Here is an 18,276-nt window from a genome sequence, read left to right as displayed (position 1 = left end):
CACCGGATCCGTCACCATTGAAATCAATGGTGATGCAAACCGAAAGCCTATGGTTTCCGTTTGTTTCAGTTTGGATTCCGTTCATGGGTTCCCCTGATGGAAAGGTCCGACGAAACCCATGAACGGAGCCCTGACGCAGATGTGAACAAAGCCTAAGAAAGATGCTTATGTGGTTTTTTAGACACACATTCTGGGTACATTGTGGGCACAAGCATCACTTCAATGACTGCCAGAGCTGCATATCCCTTCACCAGAATGTCCTGGTTTAAAAAGTCTGTCAGAATAGTTTTATCTGTGAGGTAAACCAGTAGTCCCTGCGGATGCAGAATTACCTCAAGTCATTAATGGGTCTCCAGGTCACCAAGGGAAGCAGGGGTGCCCCCTGCTGTACCAACAAGGTGGTGTCATCGTATGGCAGCAGTGATACAAAGAGGCAGCAGTAATAGACACACCCTGCCTCTCCACTCATTACTGGAGTGTGGAGCTGTGTACAGGCACGCAATCTGGAGACTCACACGGTTTACACCAGTCACACAGGGACCATCTTATCTGGAGACTTACACAAAGTTGGCGGGGAAAGCTGCACACAATCGGGACAAGTTCAACTGTACACAGCTTACACCACAGTGATGTCACCTCACAGCAGCCCCAACACTTCCACAACTACACACTGCGGAGGAAAGTAGTCACACACTAGTGCCCGGTCTGATACAGACACTGAGGTAACTACACTGGACCTAAAGCTTGAGGCATGGTCTAACCTGCGGGACGTGGGACTTCTACACAGTCAGGTTAGTGCAGTAATGAGAGACTTTATGTCATTATAACTGTATTCATTATATAACAATAGTTGAGAGGTGCTGCTGCAGATGTAGCAGAGAGGAGTAGGTCATGTGGCATGTGTAAACCTACTATTATCACGGTGTATTTGTATATATTATGTACAATTTTAAGTATTTTACATTACTATTACGTCTTCAGTGAATCTGGGCTCATGAGCACATCGGGAAATTGTGACACATCAGGGCTCAGCCTATCTCTTATAGCCAGGGGAGGATGCAGGTGCAGAGGAGAATGGGGGAAAATCATTCATTTGTGGCACAGTTATCATGGAAAAGCCGTAGAGTGTTGTTGGTGATTTGTTTTTGATATAATGTATCATTTCAGATATCATATTTTATGTTTCCATCCAGACGTTATATTCTACAGTTCTACTCAAACATGGCTAATATACCAGAGATAAGGCATATTTATAAACAGTAAAGATATGGCACAAAATTGACCAAACCTGGCTCAAATTCACAAAACTGGCACAGGGGTGTAGTAAGTATTATAGAGATCACTAAAAACATAAAATGTGAAAGAAAATGTCACAAAATAGTCACCGCTTCTATAGTGAACGACGGGTCTGACTGACCTGGTGGGGTCTGCCTATGCCCAGGTGTTTTTTTGTATAAATTTAGGGTACATTTGTGACAAGTTAGGTCACGTCCCCAAAACTCAAAACTGACAGACACAAGGATAACATGGACAAAGATGGCAGCCAGGTGCTTTATAAACATGGTAAATGTAAATACATACGGGACATATATTTTGGTGGCACAGCTGCAGGACATTTGGGGGGATTTTTCATGTGTTGTACGATGCGTGTGTTGTAGTCAGCGAACATGGCACAAATTATGATAAATTTATCAAAATGGCGCACAAGGTATAAGATATTTTGCACGATAGAAATGTTCGACGCAATTGTCCTTAATCCAACTCATGGCCAGTGTACATGTGCACCATTATTTTGGGCCATGAAATGGCGTCGTTTAATACATTTGGCATCTATTTCTAGCAACGTACCTTTCCTTCAAAATGTTTTCTATTTTGCATAAGAGGACACCATGTGGTCTTTTTTTTTTTAGCTAATTTTGTTTGGTGAATTGCCCCGATTTTTTATTAAAGGGATAGTTCCTTACTTAAATCATTCATGGAAAAATCGAATAAAACATTCTTTATCCTCATTGTTTGGTAACGGGCTATTCCAGGTTGAACAGTTAGGACTGTTTTTAATACAAAATATGCAGTTATGCAGATCTATAATTCTCATACTAATTCTATGCTGTTTGCACCGTTCCCAAATTGAGTCTGGCAGTATAGTATACAACAATGGGGGTCATTTATCAAGCTTTCTATGCGTAGAACCTTTCTTTCTGGCACATAAAACTCACAAAAGGTCCTAAAAGATGCAATTGGCAGCGCAAATTGCGACTTTTGGCCTTTTTACATCGTCCTCGCCACTGTTGTGGAAAGGGGGGTGGCTTCGGAAAAGGTAGAGGTTCGTGCTTGGCCTTGTACCTTGCCCCCCTGATCAGACTATCTGCCCACCCTAATGGACAGTAGAAAAAAATAAAATAAAATGACTGCTCACCACTTTTGCCTCTTAGTTGGAGTTTACTCCAACTTTTCTTTCTGTACTGGCAAATGAAACTCCAGTCTTAGGCTCTGTTCACATCTACGTTGGGGTCCCGTTCTGACGTTTCTTCAGAGGTTTCCGTCAGAACGGGACCCTGAACAGACACAAACTGACACGAACGGAAACCAGAGGTTTTCGTTTCCATCACCATTGATTTCAATGGTGACGGATCCGGTGCACATGATTTCCGTTTGTCTCTGTTGTACATCGGATCCGTTGTTTTGGTAGAAGCAATAGCGCAGTCGACTACGCTATTGCTTGCGGCAAAACGATGGATCCGGTGCACAACAGAGACAAACGGAAATCATGTGCACCGGATCCGTCACCATTGAAATCAATGGTGATGGAAACGAAAACCTCTGGTTTCCGTTCGTGTCAGTTTGTGTCTGTTCGGGGTCCCGTTCTGACGGAACCCTCTGACGGAACGTCAGAACGGGACCCCAACGCAGATTTGAACAGAGCCTTAATAAGGTGAGACGTGATACAGCCACATGACAATATCATTCGTAGCCTTTGGGTATGTGCACACGACAACGCCAAATACGTCTGAAATTACGGAGCTGTTTTCAGGAGAAAACAGCTCCTGAATTTCAGACGTTTTTACAAGAGCACGCATTTTTCGCGGCATCTTTTACGGACGTAATTGGAGCTGGTTTTCATTGGAGTCAATGAAAAACGGCTCCAATTTCCTCCCAAGAAGTGTCCTGCACTTCTTTGACGCGGGCGTAATTTTACGCTCCGTCTTTTGACAGCGACGCGTAAAATGACTGCTCGTCTGCACAGAACATCGTAAGACCCATTGCAAGCAATAGGCAGATGTTTGCCGACGTATTGGAGCCGTCTTTTCAGGCATAATTCGAAGCGTAAAACGCCTCCATTACGTCTGAAAAGAGGTCGTGTGCACATACCCTTAGGCTGGCGCAAGCCTTGTGCACCATTCCAGTTTCACCATGGATGATGCAGCACCGGGGACATTAGTGTGGTGAAAACACTTTTTTTTTTCCGCCAAACTGACTGTTTAAAGGGAAAGTTTACCTTGTGATGTTATTGGTGATAATCTGTTCCCTATAAACCGCACTGATTACCAGAATGAATGAACATGCAAGCACGGATCCGTAATTGCGGATCAAAATTACGGTCATATGCATGGGGCCTCCCAGTAGTCAAGATAAGAGTGAATCAGAGCGGCAATGAAAGTTTTGGCTGTTTCCACAGAAAGAAAAGGGCGGATTTTGGAGATGTTTTTGAGATGAAGGTGACAGGAGCGTAGAAGTGATTAAATATGAGGCGTAAAGGAAAGATCCTGGTCAAAAATAACCCTCAAACAACGGGCATGCTGCTTAGGAGTTAGGGTATGTGCACACACACTAATTACGTCCGTAATTTACGGACGTATTTCGGCCGCAAGTCCCGGACCGAACACAGTGCAAGGAGCCGGGCTCCTAGCATCATACTTATGTACGATGCTAGAAGTCCCTGCCTCGCTGCAGGACAACTGTCCCGTACTGTAAACATGATTACACTACGGGACAGTTGTCCTGCAGCGAGGCAGGGACTCCTAGCATCGTACATAAGTATGATGCTAGGAGCCCGGCTCCCTGCACTGTGTTCGGTCCGGGACTTGCGGCCGAAATACGTCCGTAAATTACGGACGTAATTAGTGTGTGTGCACATACCCTTATAGTAGTGCCACACACTGAGATGGAGACATCAGGTTTAGGCAGTTTAGCAGATGGTGGATACACAAGGAGCTTAGTAGGATTTGGTAGTCTACATTGTCAAACGCTGCACAGAGATCTACAAGAATCAGTATAGAGTAATTACTGTTCGATTTAGCCGTCAGGCATTCATTTGAGACTTTAGTAAGGGCAGTCTCTGTAGAGGTCAGAAACCAAGTTGTAAGGGGTCAAGAAGGGAGTTAGCAGAGAGATTAGAGGAGAGTAGACCAAGCGTTCCAGGAGTTTAGAGATGTAGCAAAGATTAGAGACAGAAAACCAATATTGTCTAATGAAACTAATAAATAACTCAAAAATAATCTAAATATAAACTTTATTAGTCCCCTTCCTGAGGACAAAATTACCCCCCCCCCTACAATTATTAGACATAGTACAAAAACTGTTAAAAAACATAAGTAAAAACGGTCTCAGGTGAATACAAGAAACACCATTCCAAAGTCTGTAGTATCTAATTAATAGCACATCAAAGGCCAGGAATTACCTAGGATCGTCCTACTGGTTGTACAATGGTTCCAAACAATCAAAGAGTGACAGTGCAAAAGTAGAAAATGTTGATGAGACAAATTAGTTACCTGTGGTGGACATGATGGCAGATGAAAGGTATGCACCTGAGGAAACACCTTGACGTGCATTTCGCAACCTTAGTCAGGAGGTGGTTTTTACTTATGTTTTTTAAAGAGGCTCTGTCACCACATTATAAGTGGCCTATCTCCTACATAATGTGATCGGCGCTGTAATGTAGATCACATCAGTGGTTTTCATTTAGAAAAACTATCAATTTCGACAGAGTTATGACCTGTTTTAGATTTATGCTAATGACTTTCTTAATAGACAAATGCCGTGTTTTTTGACCAAGTGGGCATTGTAAAGAGGAGTGTATGACGCTGACCAATCAGTGACCAATCAGCGTCATACACTTCTCTCCGTTCATGTACTCAGAGATCACGCTGTGCTGTCACTTACTCACACATTAACGTTACTGACGTGTCTTGACAGTGAATAGACATCACCTCCAGCCAGGACGCGATGTCTATTCACAATCCCGACACTTCGGTGGCGTTTGTGTGGGACTTACAACACAACACATCGAGATCACGTTGTGCTGTCATTTACAGCGTGCTCTCGTGATCTCGCGTTTTGGTATTAGCAGCAAATTTAGTTGTTGTTCTCTCATCCTGTCAACTTCATGGATAATCGACACTAGTAATGACATATCAGCTGAGTGATCATAGTCAACAAAAGCACAGAAAAGATGCAATCTCCATTTAAAAATGCCTTTTAGATCAGGTTATAAATAAGATCATTTGACTTCTTTGGTCAGTAGCATCACTCCTGTCTAAAGCCTTTATATCCTGTGACTGTCTCTGCATGATGGGAATTGTAGTTTTACCAACAGTCCAGGATCCAGCATTGGGATGTCCATGTGTGCGGGGGCTCTATGGGGGCTTGATACTATATGGGCGGCACTATGGGGGAATGATATTGTGTGGGGGCACTATGAATGCAGGATACAGTATGAGGCACTCCTGGGGCATGATACTCTGTGGGGGCACAAAGGGAACTGGGTGTGTATGCACAGTGATTGGGCAGGGTTAGAGACGTGGCTTAATGTTAAAAAAAATTGCTGTGGTGCATGAGTTGTCCCTCTTAGTGATCTTTGACAGTTGTTACAATAGCCACAGGTTTGAGACCAGTGCTGTACAATGTCAGGTGTAAATTCCCATATTGCAATCAGATTGCAAGATCAGTGCAGATGTTGAGCCAGCAGGAAATGCTGGAATATTTCAAGTCCTGTTCACACATGGCATATTTGTTTGCAAAATTTCAGTTGCGGAATCCGTGCCGAAATTCAGCAAGATGCAGTAGTTGCAATGTTTCAGTCAGTAAACTATAGACTGCCATTTATGGTGAATGTGATGAATAGACTATAGAGCTGATGTTTCCAACCAGTGGTTCTCCAGCTGTTGTGCAACTACAAATACCAGCATGCCCTGACAGCTACAATCTGCCAAAGCATGCTGGAAATTTGTAGTTTCACTTCACCTAGAGAGCGTCAAGTTGGAGACCACTTCTATCAGGTGTCAAACACAACACATATTGTGCCGACAGAGAAGGGACGCTACAAGGAATTTGATATTTGGCTTTTTAGGCCCTGTTCACACAGAGTGATTTTGCAGGCAGAAAAAAATCTGCCTCAAAATTTCTTCTTGACTTTTGAGGCAGATTTTGACCTGTCTGCACTTTCTTGCCGCGGTTTTCGCTGTATTTTTCGCCTGCGGCCAATGAGCGCCATGGGCTAAGAATGCTCAGAAAAAAACCTTTTTCTTCCTCTCATTGATTTCAATGGGAGGTCAGTAGTGGAACCGCGGCAAGAAAGAACATGCCACTTTTTTTTTCCGGCGAGCAGCTAATACCCGGTGCTGTAAAAAAAACGTCTCCACCTCCCATTGAAATGGATGGGAGTCGGTTTCGTCAGGTTTTTGGCGATGATTCCTATGTGCTTTCCGCGTCAAATTCAGCACCCAAAAACTCAGTGTGAACATCTTGTAGAATAACTTGTACAAGGAAACTGAGATTTAATTCTTAAAAAAATAGAATTTTAAGTACATTCATTAAACATGTGACTCACCGTAAATGTATTTCCATGTCCTCCATCAAAAAAGAGTCTTCATAGCTATGAGTCACACAAGGTTTCTGTGGCCACCACCCAACATACTATTCTCATATGTCTACTACCTGATGCGTGGCTTTATAATTGTTTCATTTTAGGTCTCAGATCACTTTTAAAGGAAACCAGAAACCTGCTTTTTATGTTTGAGAGTGAACTGTGGCGTTTCCATGGAAATGCAAACATAATAGGTCTCCGGCTTTTCAGTGATGGATTGGTGCACTTCAATTTCTGCAGGGAAATCTCTTCTAATATCTTTTCTTTTGTGTCTCATAAGTGTTGCCAACTGTTCCAGATTTCCCCCATTTAGTCTAGTTTATAAAATCCTTATATTGTCTGCTGAGCCATTATTTTCAAGTCCTGTGAATGTGAAAATAAGTGCGTCTCTGTTCACACAATGCTTTGGGTGAAGTTGGTTTCCATGATGCAATGAATCTGGCGCTTCTGTTATTCCGTAGCGCATATCTGAACAGAGCCCTAATTTAACGCCTTAGTGCATAAGCACGTACATTCATGGCATAAAAAGGCAACCATTTGCGCGTTCCGCCATGCCGTGCGTTTACGTGATTGTGACCGTGCAGGCACAGAAGTGAATGTCAGCCGGTCAAAAGTGGAAAATTTCAGGAGGCCATTTTTTCAGGGACCAGTTCATATCTGAAGTGGCTTTGAGGGCCTTCTATATTAGAAAGTCCCCATAAATCACCCATTTTGAAAACTGCACCCCTCAAAGTATCCAAAACAGCATTCAGAAAGTGTTTTAACCCCATAGGCGTTTCTCAGGAATTAAAGCAATATAGAGGTGAAATTTACAAATTCCAGTTTTTTTTGTAATACATTTTCTATAAGGGTATGTTCACACGCAATCGCAAAATACGTCTGAAATTATGGAGCTGTTTTTAGGCGAAAACAGCTCCTGAATTTCAGACGTTTTTGCAAGTACTCGCGTTTTTCGCGGCGTCCATTACAGACGTAATTGGAGCTGTTTTTCAATGGAGTCAATGAAAAACGGCTGCAAAAACGTCCAAAGTGACATACACTTCTTTTTACACGCCGTATTTTGACAGCGACGCGTAAAATTACACCTCGTAAAACCCATTGCAAGCAATGGGCAGATGTTTGTAGGCGTATTAGGGGCATTTTTTCAGGCGTAATTCGAGGCGTAAAACGCCTGAATTACGTCTGAAAACACTGCGTGTGAACATACCCTAAGGCCTTATTTATACGAACGTGTTTCACGTCCGTGATACGCACGTGAAAACCAATGTAACTCAATGGGGCCGTTCAGACAGTCCGTGATTTTCACGGCATGTCCTATACTTGAGCGTGTTTTGCGTATCACGCACCCATTGAAGTCAATGGGTGCGTGAAAATCATGCGCAGCACATGAACGCACTTCCGTGTGCTGCGCGTGATTCGCGCAACAGTAGATCAAGAAATGAAGGGAAAAATAAAACCCCCTCCTTCATTTATTTTTCTAAACATTAAAACCACGTGTCATAAGGATGGCATATTTGTGAAAATCACGCAGCCACGCACCAAACACTTATGACACACAGAACTGCAACGCGCAAAAAACGCCGCGTTTTTTGCGCGCGCAAAACGCACACGTTCGTGTGAATTTCGCCTTAGTCTGTAAAGATGAAACGCTACTTTTTTTTCAGAAAAAACATAGACATTTTTAATTTTCACAAGGAATAAAGGACAAAAAACACCCCAGCATTTGTAAAGCAATTTCTCTGGATTATGGCAATACCCCATATGTGGTAATAAACTGCTGTTTGGACCCACAGCAGGGCTCATAAGAGAAAGAGCATCATTTGGATTTTGGAGCACTGATTTTGCTGGATTAGTTTTCAGTGCCATGTCGCATTTGCAATGAACTGGAGGGACCAAACCCGTGGAAATCCCCCAAAAGTAACCCCATTTTGGAAACTACACCCCTCAAGAAATTTATCTAGGGGTATAGTTAGCATTTTGACCCCACAGTTTTTTTGCTAAATGTATTTGGTATTATAAACTGCTGTTTGGACACACAGCGAGGCTTAGAAGGGAAGGAGCGCTATTTGGCTTTTGGAGCTCAAATTTAGCTTTAATAGTTTTCGGTTGCCATGTCGCATTTGTAAAGCCCCTGAGGGACCAAAACAGTGGAAACCCCCCAAAAATGACCCCATTTGGGAAACTACACCACTTAAGGGATCTATCTAGGGGTATAGTGAGCATTTTGACCCCACAGGTCTTTTGCAGAATTTATTAGAATTAGGCCGTGAAAATGAATATCAACATTATTTCCACTAAAATGTTGAAGTTTTTTAATTTTCACAAAGAATAAAGGAGAAAAAAGCACCCTAACCTTTGTAAAGCATTTTCTCCCGAGTACGGCTATACCCCACATGTGGTCATAAATGTTTTTTTATTAGAAATTAATTAACCCTTTCTGAACTGATCCATTTTTTGCTTTTTTATTTTCGTTTATCGCTCCCCACCTTCTAAGAGCCATAACTTTTTTATTTTTCCGTCAACAGGGTCGTGTGAGGGCTTATTTCTTGCGGGAGGAGCTGTATTTTCTATTGGCACCATGTAAAGTACCATTTAATGTACTGGGAAACTGAAATAAAATTCTTTACAGGCTGAAACTGGAAAAAACTGCGATTCTTCCATTTTTTGTTTTTGTTTTTACTGCTTTCACCGTGCAATAAAAACGACAACTTACATTTTTTCTGTGACTCAATACAATTTTTTTTTTTTTATATTTTACTACTTTTACAAAGTAAAAGCGATTTGTTAAAAAAATTAATTGTTTTGTTATACCACATACCGAGAGGCATCACATTTTTTTTTTTTTTTTAGTCGATTGAGAGGTGTGAGGTCGTATTTTTTGCGGGACGAGCTGTAGTTTTTATTGGTACCATTTTTTGGTACATACAACTTTTTGAGCACTTTTTATTAACTTTTTTTTAGATCTAAGGTGACCAAAAAACAGCGATTTAGGCATTTCAAGTTCTTTATTATTTACGGCGTTCACCATGCGAGTTATGGTATATTGTAATAGTTCAGACTTTTATGGATGCAGCGATACCAATTTTGTGTTTTTTTTTTATTTTTTACATTGCTCTAGCGAAAAAATGGGAAAAGAGTTTTCTTTTGGACTTTAAATATTTATAAAAATTTTTTTTACTAATAACTTTATTATTTTTTCTTTTTACACATTTTATTAGTCCCCCCAGAGGATTTGAACTAGCAATCATTAAATTGCTGGTACAATACACTGCAATACTAATGTATTGCAGTATATTGTCATTTTTACAGGCTCCTGTAACAGCGCGATCGCTGTTTCTGTCGGTTAGTCTCGGGTATCAGCTGTAATACACAGCTGACACCCGCAACGTATGGCACGCACTCAACGCGTGAGCCCGCTCCACACATCCCCCCCACACCAAGACATGCTATTGAGTCGTGGTGCACGAAGTGGTTAATGCGCAACGGATGGTGCGGAGTGAAAATTAAAATTTTCCACTGATGTGCCATTTTAGTGCACAATATTCTGTGCCCAGTTTGTGCCACTGAAGACAAATAGCTCATAAAATATTAATCGGGTTCTCCCAGGTATGGCGATGCAATATTGTTGGATGTAAACTGCTGTTTGGGCACGCTGTTTGGCTCAGAAGGGAGGGAGCGCCATTTGGCTTTTGGAGCGCAGATTTAGCTTGGTAGTTTTTCTGTTTGAGGTTTTACTTGTATTTCAGTTTATAATGTGGGAGCATATGTAACCTGTGCAGAGTACATCAGGGCATAATAAGAGGGTATAATAATGGGGTAAATAAATAATAATCCGCAGATGTGGCCAGTGTCGCACTGATAAATGCTGCCCAATCCTATCCGCTTTTGGAACACTGCACATTTTGCATCACCATAGTCTGGGAGCCATAACTTTTTTATTTTCTGTCTAACGGAGCTGTTTGAGGGCTTATTTGTTGCGGGACAGTCTGCAGTTTTCATTGATGCCATTTTGGATTAGATGCGTTTTTTTATCACTTTTTATTCCATTTTTTTGCAAGCAAGGTGACCAAAAATCATCAATTCTGACAATGTTTTTATTCTTTTTTTTTTATGGCGTTCGCCCTGGGCTATAAATGACAATTTTAATTTATTCTGCTGGTCGATACGATTACACCGATACTATATGTATATAGTTTATTTTCTGTTTTGCAGCGTTTGCGCAATAAAATCACTTTTTTTTAAAAAAAAATTAATTATTTTTTGTGTCACCATATTCTGAGAGCCATGTCGTTTTTATTTTTCAGTCGAAAAAGCTGTGTGAGGGCTTGTTTTTTGCGGGACGGGTTGTAGTTTTTATTGGTACTATTTTGGGGTAACTTTTTTTGCCTATATTGGGAGGGGTGGTGACCAAAAAAAAGTGATTCTGGCATAGTTTTGCACTTATTTTTTTGCGGTGTTCACCGTGCAGGAAAAATAACATTATAGTTTGGGTCGTTACAAACGCGGTGATACCAAATATGTGTACTTTCTTTAACGTGTTCATTTTTTTCCTATAATAAAAGACTTATTACAGGAAAAAAAGCATTTTTTGTTTATGTAACTTATAACTTTTATTTTTACACTTTTTTAAAACATTTTTGTTATCTTTTTTTAACTTTTTTTACTTGTCCCACTAGGGGACTACGGGACTTGCAGCTCTAATCGATGCTAGAATACATTACCTACGTAGTGTAATGTATTCTAACTGTCATTGTGACGTGACAGTCACTCTGACAGGAAGCCTATAAGGACCAGCCTCCGGCGGGCCCTCAAAGACTTCTGTTCATGGCAGCCCGAAAGCCATTGTCTGGCTTCCGGTTGCCATGGTTTTACTTTATTCTGCGGGTCGGTACGATTACGCCGATACCATATGTGTATAGTTTTTTTTTACGTTTTGCCGCGTTTGCACAATAAAATTACGTTTCTATAAAATAATATATTTTCTGAGACACGCTATTCTGAGCCGTAACTTTATTATTTTTTTGTCCAAAAAGCTGTGGGAGGTCTTGTATTTTGTGGTACAGGTTGTAATTTTTATTGGTACTATTTTGGGGTAAATGCGACTTTTTGATCACTTTTTATTCTATATCTTGGGAGGGGTGGTGACCAAAAAATAGCGATGCTGACATAGTTTTCTGTTTATTTTGTTTGCGGCGTTCACCGTGCGGAAAAAATAACATTATAGTTTCATAGTTTGGGTCGTTACGAACACGGTGACACCAAATATGTGTAACGTTTTTATTTTTTACCTATAATAAATGACTTATTATAGGAAAACAAAAACTTATTTTTACACTTTTATAAAACATTTTTATTAACTTTTTTTACTTTTGACACTTTATTTTTTTGTTTATTAACTTTTCTTTAACTTTTTACACTTTATTTTTTTGACCTGCAGCTCTGATCGCTGCTGGAATACATTACACTACCTAGGTAGTGTAATGTATTCCAACTGTCAGTGTGACGTCACAGTCACTCTGACAGTTGGTCTACGAGGATCATCAGAGGCTGAGCCTCATAGACTTCCATACATGGCAGACCCGGAGGCCGTTGTTTGGCCCCCGGGTGCCATCACAAGCATCAGCAGCACCCACGATTGCATGGGGGCTGCTGATGTGCTACAATCCCCCTACATGCGGAGATCGCAATCGAGCCCCGCATGTAACGGGTTAATTGCCGAAATCAGTGGCGATGAGCCGCTGATCGGCAACACTGGAGTGTCAGCTGTCGGGGACAGCTGATTTCCAAGTTCCCGATGCACACCTTGTCGCCGACAGTGTGCATCGGGAACGACACAGTGACTTCCTGTCACTCTGACAGGAAGCCTATCAGGACACTGATAGGCTTTCGTTTGCCATACTAACTATCGGCAAACCCCGCGATTTCGGACCGGGGTCTGCCGATATGTTAGAAACCCCCAAAATTCGACGATTGCAACCGATCGCCGAATTTAAGGGCTTAATTCGCCGAAATCAGCGGCAAAGGACCGCTGGTCGCCAATAGTGGAGTGTCAGCTGTCGGCGACAGCTGACCTCCCGGTTCCCGGTGCACACTGTCGCCGACAGTGTGCACCGGGAAAAACTCAGTAACTGTACGTCCTCGTGCGGGAAGTAACCTCCCGCAACGACGTACAGTTACGTCCTCGTGCGGATAGGGGTTAACTGTATTTATCATTATTTACTAGTCCTCCTAGGGGATTTGAAGCAGCGTTCGCTTGCATGATATACTCCAATACTAATGTATTGCAGTATATCGTTATACTTACAGTCTCACAGCAGGGCTTCATAGGAGAACAAAGATGGCAGAACTGGCTGCCATGAAAACTATGGGCCCGATGCAATGTCACTGGAAGCCGTCCCCCCTGTTTCTAACCACTTAGATGCCGCAGTCGCTTTTGACTGTAGCATCTAAGGGGTTAAGCAAGCAGGAACTCGTTCGTTACATTGAATTATTGGCTGTTACACACAGCCGACACGCTCGTTCTATAGAGCGGGCTCTGCCTGTGATCCCGCTCCATACTCCCCCACTTGACCTGCGCTGTATATATATGGCGGATGTCGGGAAGGGGTTAATACCATTTTGGGATACATGCGACTTTTTGATCACTTTTTATTCCATTTTATTTTTGGAGACAAGGTGACCAAAAAGTAGCCTTTCTGATTTCTTTTTTTTTTTTTTACAGCGTTCACCATGTGGGTTAAATAATATTATATTAGAATAGTTTAGACTTTTAAAAATGTGGTGATACAAATTGTGTTTACTTTTTTCATTGTTTACATTACTTTAGGGGAAAATTGTAAAAGGTTTTTGTTTTTACTTTTAATATTTTTATTCTGTTTTACTAAAAACTTTTTCAAATTTCTGTTCCACTAGGGGACTAGAACTTGCAACCATTAGATCACTACAATACTTATGCTTTTTACACGCTCCTATTAAGCCCTAAAATAAGAGGAGAAACATGCCAGACCTGGGGGTTTTCATTAGGTCCCCAAGCTACCATGACAACAATCGTGTCGCAGAGTATCCAATGAGGTCACAGAGGGCTCCCCTCTCCCTTTCTATTGGCATAGAGGCCACCCCCAAGCACTCAGTGTCAATCTCAATCATAGACACTGAGCATTGAGGACCACCCAGATTGTCAAGTGGACGGTTCCCAGCACTCAGTGTCAATCTTAGGCTAGATTCAGACGGGCGTTGCACATCTTGGATGTGGTGTATGCGACGTGTATCCGTGCTCTGCGCTACGGGCCGCGATATCACACATCCCCCATAGACTTGAGACATGTCCTATTGTCTCACGAACCCTTCACACGCTTCGTTGAAACAACGGCTGTGTGAACGACCACATTGAATTATATAGGCCCGTGTGACGGCCGTTGTTTCAACGGCAGCCACACAGACATATTACACCTTCGTCTGAAATAGACACTGAGCACTGGGGCCCACCCAATTGACAGTCTACTCGTACAGGTCACGGAAACTAACGGGACCAATTGCAGGAAAATGAGGGTAGCTAGAAAAGAAGCAGGCAAGCCACCTAGCTGGTTATAGATGTCAGAGGACGTGACAGGTCCTCTTAAAAGGCTATGTAAACCTTTTGTAGCTTATTGTTTTTTGAACTGTATGTATTTTGTGCTAAAAAAGCATTTTTCTAATTGACTTTTATGAAAAATCTTCTAAAATTTTGCAATGCAACCTCTATGTTTACACTTTAAGCTATGTTTACGCTGTACGCCCAATCTTTAAGGCCCCATGCACACGAACGTGCTTTTGCGGCCGTAATTCCCACGAAAAACCACGGGTGAATTGCGGCCCCATTCATTCCTATGGGGCCATGCACACGACCGTGTTTTTCACGGTCCCTGCATGGCCCAGGCTCGTTGAAAATAATGGCCGTGGCCATGTGCATGGCCCGCGACTTGCGGGCGGCTCGCGGGTGACAGTCCGCTGCCGGCCGACCCGAAAATCACGGCCGTGCATATGGCTATGGTCGTGTGCATGAGGCCTTAGGCTCTATTCACACAACAGGGTCCGAGTGTCGGCCAATAAAAACGGCCGTTTTGGACCGTTTTTCCCGGCCGTTTTGCATCCATTTTGCATCTGTTCTGATTCCGTTCCGGGCCGTGTTGCCATTTTTAATGGCCGATTTTGACCCGTTTTGCATCTGTTTTTTTCCCTGTCTGTTTTAAAATCGGATGAATTTTATTTGTAAATTTTTTGCCACACACTTCCCTCTGTAGACAATACCACACACTGCCCTCTGTAGATACTGCCACAGCCCCCTGTAGGTAGTGCCACACAGCCCCCTGTAGGTAGTGCCACACAACCCCCTGTAGGTAATGTCACACAGCCCCCTGTAGGTAATGTCACACAGCCCCCTGTAGGTAATGCCACACAACTCCCCGTAGGTAATGCCACACAGCCCCCTGTAGGTAATGCCACACAGCCCCCTGTAATTCCACACAGCCCCCTGTAATACCACACAGCCCCCTGTAGGTAGTGCCACACAGCCCCTGTAGGTAGTGCCACACAGCCCCCTGTAGGTAATGCCACACAGCCCCGCATAGGTAATGCCACACAGCCCCCTGTAGGTAGTTATACACAGCACCCCCCCCATAGATGGCATATATGGACAGTGAAGTCAGGGACTTCTCCTGGAGCGGAAACACCGGCCACAGGGTGGGGAATTCTGCTTCAGAAGTGCCTGACGTCACTGTGTCCATATATGGACACAGTGATGTCAGGGACTTCTCCTGGAGCGGAGACACTGGCCACAGGGTCGGGGATTTAGCTTCAGAAGTCCTTGACTTCACTATGTCCATATATGGACACAGTGACGTCAGGCACTTCTGAAGCGGAATCCCCAGCCACAGCGTTGCCGAAGCTGTGGTCGGGGATTGGGGATTCCGCTCCTACAGGGAGCAAAAAAATACCCTCCTCCTCACATGCACTTCGCACTGTGAGGAGGAGAAGAAGAGCGAGTGACGGAAGACACGGCCGTCACTAGGGACACATTCCAGTGATGGCCGTGTATTACCTGGCCCCATAGACTTCTCCCGGCCGAAAATAGGGTGTGTGAATAGCCGCATTAGGGGTCTATTGTTCCTACTGTGGCCGTGTGATGGCCGTTTTATGAACGGCCATCACACGGCCGGGAAACCCTGTCGTGTGAATAAGGTCTTAGTCTGCTGTCTGTCCAGCAAAAAGTAAATAACACTTTTAATAAAAACTCATTAGCAAAATATTCTAAAGCACAAAATGCATATATTTTTTTTTTTAAAAAGGCTACAAAGTTTCACATAGCCTTTAATAAATTATAAAAAAGTAGAACTTTATAGTTATAAGAAACAAAACAAATGTTGGTGGCTCCAAGAGCTAAGCTCCTACTTTTGGTCTTTGATCATTACAATTAATTGTTTTAGTTCTCAGGCACTGCTTAAGAAATGTCTGAGTTTAGCAAACAGTTTATCAATTATTTTTGTTATTATATAGTTATTAGATAAGTTAATGTCTTTCTTAAATATTCTATTTTCAGGCTGAATCTGTTATATGAAGCCACTTGCCTTGGCTCATTGTCAGCGGCTGGGAGACTCAGGGTTGTGCCATATTGGCCGCTTTTACATATTGGCTGTCTTCGTTCTCACATTGGAGTCAAAGTGGATTTTAAGATGATTCAGTGTAGAATAATTGGTAACAGTGATGCTTATTTCCATTCGTGAAGAGGAAGCAATTTTTTTTTATGATAATTTTTCCTCTACAAGTTAATGTGAAAATACTGAATTTTTTAAAATATAACCTGTAGTGCAGAATGATTACAGCATAATTTAGGATGTAATTAAAAGACATGCACATGTTCTGTATAGATTTATGGTAAGTTCTCAGAATCCTTTCTGGTGGGCCCAAAATGGTCAATCCAACACGGGAGATCAGATACAACTCCGAGCACTCTCTCTGTTTCCGTGTTTCCAAATTCACTATAATAGAGTGTCTGTGCCTGTACAGACCTGTATCCACTGGGAATGGGCACCCGCTTTCTTAAAATCTGTGGGGGTTCCAGCAGTCTGGCACTCACCGTGCAAACATTTATACATGTCCAGTCAATATGCTACAAATATCTATGATGGAAAATTCCCTTTAAATAAACAAGAACTTCAAGTGCTCTAATCTCTTAATACACTGTGCCAGTGTGGTCCTTTGGCTCAGTCCGTTCAGACTGTGTTCAAGCCTTCCGATAGAGGTGCTACTATATAGGCATATAATAACATAAGTTTCTGTAGGCTTCCATGTAAGAAAAAAAACAAAACGCATACCGTGCGGTAAACCTTTCTTTACTGGATGACTCTGCCAAGATAAGTGTAGTTGGCTGCGCTTTTCTATACAGTAAAAAAAAGGTATACCAATGCATACATACCCGAGGGAGGCCAGAAAGACACTCTCTTGGCCTCCGCCGTGTGAATTGGGGCCTATGACTACATCCGGCATATGCGCCAGGAGCTTTCCCGCCGCATTTGCCAAACATTCCCAAAACTTTTCCAAGCGCAATGTTTACAGAGCCTTAACTGTTGACCGTGTACCCTGTGGCTACAGCAAAATATAAATTATAGGTTAATACTCACCCAGCAGCTGCAGTTCCTGAGATCAGTACTTGTAAACTGAACTAGAACAAGTAGTATATACATAAATTAGAGAACATCTAGTGCTTAATTAGGCAACTTTTAACTTTAATTAGGTGTTTATTAATTATGAACTAATTATTGTTACAATTACTTATTAATTTACTTGTGTATGGCCTGCATTCTATAAACCTGGTAATGTGTTCATTAATGTGTTTAGAATAATGACTAATTAATTACAATAGTAAAGGGATATGACTAATTAGCTATAAAAATAAGTCTTAACATTATACAATACCGCTGAATGGTAAGTTCCTTTCTAGTAGTACATTACAAGGATTTCCTGATATTTTCCCAGGACATACTGTACTTAATATTTCCCCTTAATTAGTCCCATGAACTGTACAGAGGCAAATCTCTGAATGACCTGTCACTTGACTTTATTTTAATGGGGAGAGGGGAGTAAGCCACTGCCAGACTCTTTTGAAAAGCAATTTTTGTCCCACAGTAACAATGGATCATGTATGTTGAAATCCAAAATACCAAACCCTTTTCCCCCCAACATCTTCCGTCATTGGAGAGTCGGGAAGTTCCCATACACATGAGATCGATCTTTAAGCAAATAGCCATTTAGCTCTTGATACATTATTGAAGTCTCCCATGACACTATCTGGAATGGATGCTCTCTAAAAGGACATTTCTGATTGACAAAAAAAAAAAGTGATAATAGGTATAGATTTGTGATATGAATGAAGGGAGGTC

At 42.1% G+C, this 18,276-nt stretch overlaps 1 protein-coding gene across 2 annotated transcripts in view; it reads left to right on the top strand.

The window, feature by feature from the left end:
* The first annotated feature begins 486 nt into the window (after positions 1-486).
* The window catches only part of ADGRG2 (adhesion G protein-coupled receptor G2), a 119,345-nt gene continuing 101,555 nt past the window's right edge, over positions 487-18,276 (top strand). For both annotated transcript variants that reach the window (XM_075854022.1, XM_075854021.1), the window contains exon 1: positions 487-791. The gene's annotated coding sequence lies outside the window, so the exon portion shown is untranslated. The remainder of the gene's footprint in view (positions 792-18,276) is intronic.

This window comes from Rhinoderma darwinii, chromosome 2, assembly GCF_050947455.1.
Source record: "Rhinoderma darwinii isolate aRhiDar2 chromosome 2, aRhiDar2.hap1, whole genome shotgun sequence".
In the NCBI taxonomy this organism is placed as follows: Eukaryota; Metazoa; Chordata; class Amphibia; order Anura; family Rhinodermatidae; genus Rhinoderma; species Rhinoderma darwinii.
This window is presented reverse-complemented; position numbering and strand designations above follow the sequence as displayed.